This window comes from Sciurus vulgaris, assembly GCF_902686455.1.
Source record: "Sciurus vulgaris genome assembly, chromosome: 7".
Classification (NCBI taxonomy): domain Eukaryota; kingdom Metazoa; phylum Chordata; class Mammalia; order Rodentia; family Sciuridae; genus Sciurus; species Sciurus vulgaris.
The window spans coordinates 31,467,208-31,473,207 of NC_136467.1; positions in this window are offsets into that span (position 1 = coordinate 31,467,208).

Below are 6,000 nucleotides of genomic sequence, written 5' to 3' on the forward strand. Positions count from 1 at the left end.
CTGAAAAAATGGAATAGTAATAGTTGAGCAGAGTTTCATGAAAGCTAATGAAGAGAATGCTGTAAAGTTACTTAGAACTATATAATGTATATTTAGTGGTCAATTTATGTTAGCTCCTTGGAGAAAGATTTGTATTACTTACACGGGATTATATTTGCACAGAATTGACTAGGGTTAAAAGAATAATAGATTTCATTATATCATTGTTGTTTCTATTTTATATTTTACTTGTCCTATAGTTTGTTTTTTTCTCCCTGGACCATGAAGCTCATCATTTACAGTATTCCATTATCTGGGGCTCCAGACACAAGACTGATAAGCTTCCTGGAAATAGACACACGTTGGCCTTAAAATCCTCCTGCCGGAGATAACATTAGGCATTGCCGAGTCATTTAGATAAAATATCTCATTCCTTTTTTGCTTTTAACTAGTTTTAACCTTTAAGCTTTTGAAGGTGTAATCAACCAGATGAGCGAACTAGGGGGTGTTTTCTTATACTTTATGTGTAAACTCAACTTTTAGGTTCCTCTTTGGAGTAAAACAGACTCTTCACTGGTTACAAGGTTATTCCTGAGTTGGAAAAATTCTGTTTCCATTCCCAATGACCTTCCCCTTCACTGTTTAGTACCGGCTGCCACAATCAGGCAGACAGAAACATGAGAACACTGTTTTCTTGCATCCTAAGTGAAAATTATAGCAAAAAATATTGAATTCTTAAGCTAGGATTTATAAAGCAAAAGACACTTAATTTTGCATGACTTTAACCATCTACAACAGTTTAGAGGTCCCCAGGTTGAAGGATGGGGTATCTATTTCAGCGAGTAGTGAAATATCACTTCTAATCTCCTGTTGAAAGATACTTAGAGTCATGCTCATCTAGTATTTGAGTTAGGTTTGGCAGCAAAGAGTTCATCAAAACCAATCTGCACAATTGTCCTGCTGCCAAATGTGTGCACGTTTGACTGTAAACTCAGTTTAGCTCAACAGGAAAACCCTCTTACTTTTCTGTGGATTGTGTAAATTAAGGATTTAGCCTTCTGAAGTTTTTCAAATAGAGCAAATCTGTTTGTCTTTGTGGAGATCACACATTTCTTTTTGTTGAGATGAAAATTACTGGGTTCTTTTTAGTGTTTGTTTGTTTGTTTTTAGTTTCATGGTGGTAGTAGGAATTAAACCCAGGGACTCCCACATGCTACGCAAGTACTCTTTCACTGAGCTACAGCCACCGTCTTTTCTTTATTTTGAGACAGGGTCTCATTAAACTGCCCAGGTTAGTCTTGATCTTGGAATCCTTCTGCCTCTGTTTCCCAAGTATTGGAATCGCAGATAGGTGTGTGCCACCAGGCCTGGACAAAATTACATTTTACTTCTGCTGTTTAATTGAAGGGTACACTAGCAGTGTTTCACCACGGATACTTTTCTTTTTTTCTTTATTTTTTTCGCTTGTGTTTGTGTGTGTGTGGTACTGAAGAAGGGACGCAGGGCCTTACATGCTAGGCAAGCACCACACTGCTGAGTTATATCCCTGACCCATTTTAAAATTTTATCTTGAAACAGGACTGCACAGGCTGGGCTGGAACGTGAGATCTCCTGTGTCCAGAGTAGCTGAGATGACAGGCATGTGCCACTACCCCTGGCTAAAATGGCCAGTTTTTCTGACTCCCTGGATTCTTTTGAAATATGTTCAGAGTACAGATGTTCTTCCATTTGCATAGAATTGCATCCCAACAAACCCTTGTAGATTGAAAATATCTCAAGTCGAAAATGCTTTTACTACACCTAACTTACCAAATTGTAACTTAGTCTATCCTACCTTAAATGTGCTCAAAACACGTCTGATAGCCTACAGCTGAATATCATGAGAAAGTATCTAATTGCACATCACTAGCCTAGGAAAAGATCAAAATTTTTAAAAATATAGTTTCTACTGAATGCATGCCACTTGTGCATCATCCTAAAGTTGAAAAATCAAAAGTCGAACCATTACAAGTTGGCTAGTGTCTATTTCTTTGTGTCCATTTTATTCAAATTATTTATTTCATGCCCAAGATCTTTGATTTTCATCACCTTAAATGAGATTTTATTATGGCTAAAATGGTACCTGGAAATTTCTCACTTAAAAAGAAAAAAGCAAGAAAAATTGAATTAAATGCAGCTTCATAATCTCAACAAAGTCATTTTTCTCATATTTTAATGAATCTTTTCTCAGTTTATTAGTTTACATCAGACTAATGCAACAGAGGATCAAAAAGATCCAATGGATATTATTGCAGCTAGAGTTAAAATGTTCTGATGTATATTATTAGTTTGAACATTCCACCTTTGACAGTTTTCTTTTTGCCAAAAAGAATACCTCATAATTCATAATACAAATGCTATTAAAATATTTTTCCACAAATTAAATTTGAGTTTGTCTGAGCAAAGAACAATTCTCAAATTTGGTAAACTTCAGTACCAATAGACAGGGAATTTGCAGGGTGAGGGACAAGGAGTATTTATAGACAGAAAAATGAAATTGAGGTAAAGGAAATAGCTTGATTGGTTACTTCTCCAAGTTTGCCTTATTTGGACATGGTCCAATCAATTGGCAGCCTGTGACTGGCTGATGTGTGACTGCTGTGATTGGCTGAGATTCAGCTAGTTGCTACAAAATATATGTACAGTACTCCTAAGTTAGACTGTCAGTTTTTCCATATACTAAGTTAGGCTGCAGTTCCTTAGGTAGGGATATGAAGGTGGCCACAGACCAAATTTAGTTTGCTTTAATAATACACAAGACAATATATCATAAGAAAAATAGAGGAAAAAAGTGTTTTGAAGTTTTGTCCATAATAACAGAAACATTTTATTTGGTTAAATAAATTATAGATTTTACCATCTGAAGAAAAATTATTTTACAACTTTAAAATTGTACACAATTAGGAAGATAAGCCGATAACTAGTCATGAAAAGACTGTACCAGGAACGAAAAGGCTCACAGAGAGGGACAGATGGAAAGTAGGGAGTAAAGGTCAAGGAGGGACCTCGGGAGATGGGATGGGTGAGGGTGGGAGGAGTGTAGGGAGGTGAAGGTGTATGTAAACAGGGGGTCCTTAGAGATGAAAATTAAATTGTTAGGACAGAATGCTCAACAAACTCATTGTTGGCTCTGAGACTTCTTTATTTCATTAAGATGTGAATGGACAGTAAATAGAGAATTCAAAGGCTTCAGGAAAAGATTGGCTCAGGATTCACTGTGGTCATTGGAATAGATCTCAGTAAGCAGGGTAGCTCTCTTATCCCTGTATCTCCCTTTTCAAAAATGCATGCCAATTGGCTATTTCCACTGCTTAAAATTTTGATTCTTGGCAGCCTCTGCAACTTAATGAGGGCCTAAGCAATTTAGTGAGACCCTGTTTCAAAATAAAAAAATTAAAACGTCTGGGGATGTGGCTCAGTGGTTAAGCACCGTTGGGTTCAATCCCCGGTTCCCAGAAAAAAAAAAAAACTTGGTTCTCAGAGGAAAGTTTTGTATTAATAAGTAGGTTGTGCTGTCCTTGTGGGTATTAAATTACATAACCTGCTTGAGTTTTCAAATTGTTCTCCCATACCTAATCTCATCTGATCTTTCCAATCATTCTGTGGGATTAGCAAAATGGGTGTTAACCCTGAGGATACTTGAAGAAGTTAAGTAATCACCCAAAGCTAAATGTTGGATCATAAATGTTGAGACAGAATTGAAAAAGTCACATTTCCTGGAAACACCACTAATTCTCCTCCAACTGCTGCTTTGAAAAGGTAAGAGTAGAAGACCAAAGCGATGAAAATAGCTGGGGTTTGGGGAAAGGGTTAGGTGAAGGGTAAGTTTTAAACTACGCGACATTCTTGTCTGTGGTGGAGGGAGCTAAGACAAGGAGGAAATGAAGACAAAGACAGGAATGGGGTGCACTGTATGCCTTTCAGTCCAGCACTGAGCTAAAAAAGGAGGCAATATGCCAGGCACCATGGTGCACGCCTATAGTCCCAGAGGCTCCGGAGGCTGAGGCAGGAGGATCAAGAGTTCAAAGTCAGCCTCAGCAAAAGTGAGGCACTAAGCAACTCAGTGAGACCCTGTCTCTATATAAAATACAAAAAAGGGGTGGGGATGCGGCTCAGTGGTCGAGTGCCACTGAGTTCAATTTCCAGTTCCAAAAAAAAAAGGAGGCAAATAGTTTTCACTCTTGAAGGATCAGGTAGATAAAATGGACAGGCACAGGTAGAATACGAATAAAGTAGCATAAATACAAGTTAAAATAATGAGAGCTCCCTATGTGAAGGACTACCATTTAGAACATATAAGGATGTACATTACAGACCATCCTGTTTGACCGATGGTCTAATTCAAGGATTATTTCACTTTCTAATGGGGTGAAAGTGATTCCCTAAGTACTCAGAGAAACTGAAAGGTCAAATTGCCTGGAAACCCCCCTCCAACTCTTTTTCTACTGCTTCAAAAAGGGTAGAGTGGAACTCTTCAGTTCCACATTCAATAGAATCCATACTTTGAATTTTGAATTTTGATCTTTTCTGAACTAGTAACATACACTATGATATTCTCTGATTCCCCCACTGGGCTAAGGTAAGCGTTTGAGGTGGGCAAGGCTAAACTAGGAGGTTTGGTGTTCCATCGGCTAGATGTGTTAAATGTATTTTCAACTTCTGATGAGTTTACTAGGTTGTAACCCCAACATAAGGACTAGACTGCATTTTACTGATTGAAAGCAAGGCCTTTGGTATCACAGACACCTGGATTTGCTTTCTGGCTTTGCCATTACAAGCCATAATAATATGTAAAAATAATACTTAACCTCCTTAAACTGCAGTTCTTAAGAATATAACAGTTTATCATGAGGTCATTAAAGAGAATTAAGTGAGAAATGGCATAAAGAGCACAAAGTATGGTGTCTGTCACTTAGAATAATCATTCGATAAATGTTGGCTAATGTAATAGATGGGTTAAACTGTGGAAATTACAGAAAGGAGAATATTCGTTTCTGCTGATCAGAATGGCCTCAGCCCCAGCACAGATCTGGCTGCAGAATGTACAGAAGAGTCATTCCTTTGTAAACTTTAATGAACATATTTGAGCCTAGCCTAGGAAAGCTCAATTGCTGCTGACTGATAATGATGAAGACAGACCTTTGGAACAGAGGAGATTTCAAAGAATTAGACAAGTTCTCAGTAAGTGGCTGTCAGGACAATTGTTAAGGAATGGGAGCTTGTCTTCCTTAAGGCTCTCTTGACACCAGTACAGTCCAGTTCATGATTTCTATGAATAGTGTGAATTGAGGCTGGCAGTACTGTTCAAATACAAAAATCCACCTTTTATGCGTTTAATAGCTTCAGACATTAAAACAAAGAGAAAAGAAGGCTGGGCGTGGTGGTGCATGCCTGTAATACCAGCAACTTTCAAGGCTGAGGCAGGAGAATTGCTAGTTCAAGGCCAGCCTCAGTTATTTATCGGGGTTAAAAGCAATTTGGTGAGATCCTGTCTGAAAATTTAAAAATTAAAAAGTCTGGGGATGTAACTCAATGGTAACCCCCACTCCAGTCAATTCCCGATACAAACAACAACAAACAAACAAGCAAAAAACAGCTAAGAAAAGAAGCACTGTATGAGCTCACTGTGAATTGTCTTTTTACACATGGACATGGACTAGGGTGAACCACACACACAGAGTTGTTGGGTTATTTTTAGAAATGGCAGTGTTCTGCAGTGATCCAACCCTATGCCTTTACCCAAACTCTGTGAGTAAAATTGCCAGAAAGCAGTCTGAAAATCAGAAAGGATTTCTGTCTGAGAAAAAATAATTAGCTTTTATGGGAAGACTAAGATCTTAGATTCAGTAATACCGTGTTCTAACAAGGCTACCTGTTTTCGACATGTTTGCTCTTATTCCTGGGAGTAATCTAACCACCTCTAGTGTGCTTGTTAGAGTTGTGCCTCTTTGACATCTTTGTGTAAATGTACTTGCTAATAAT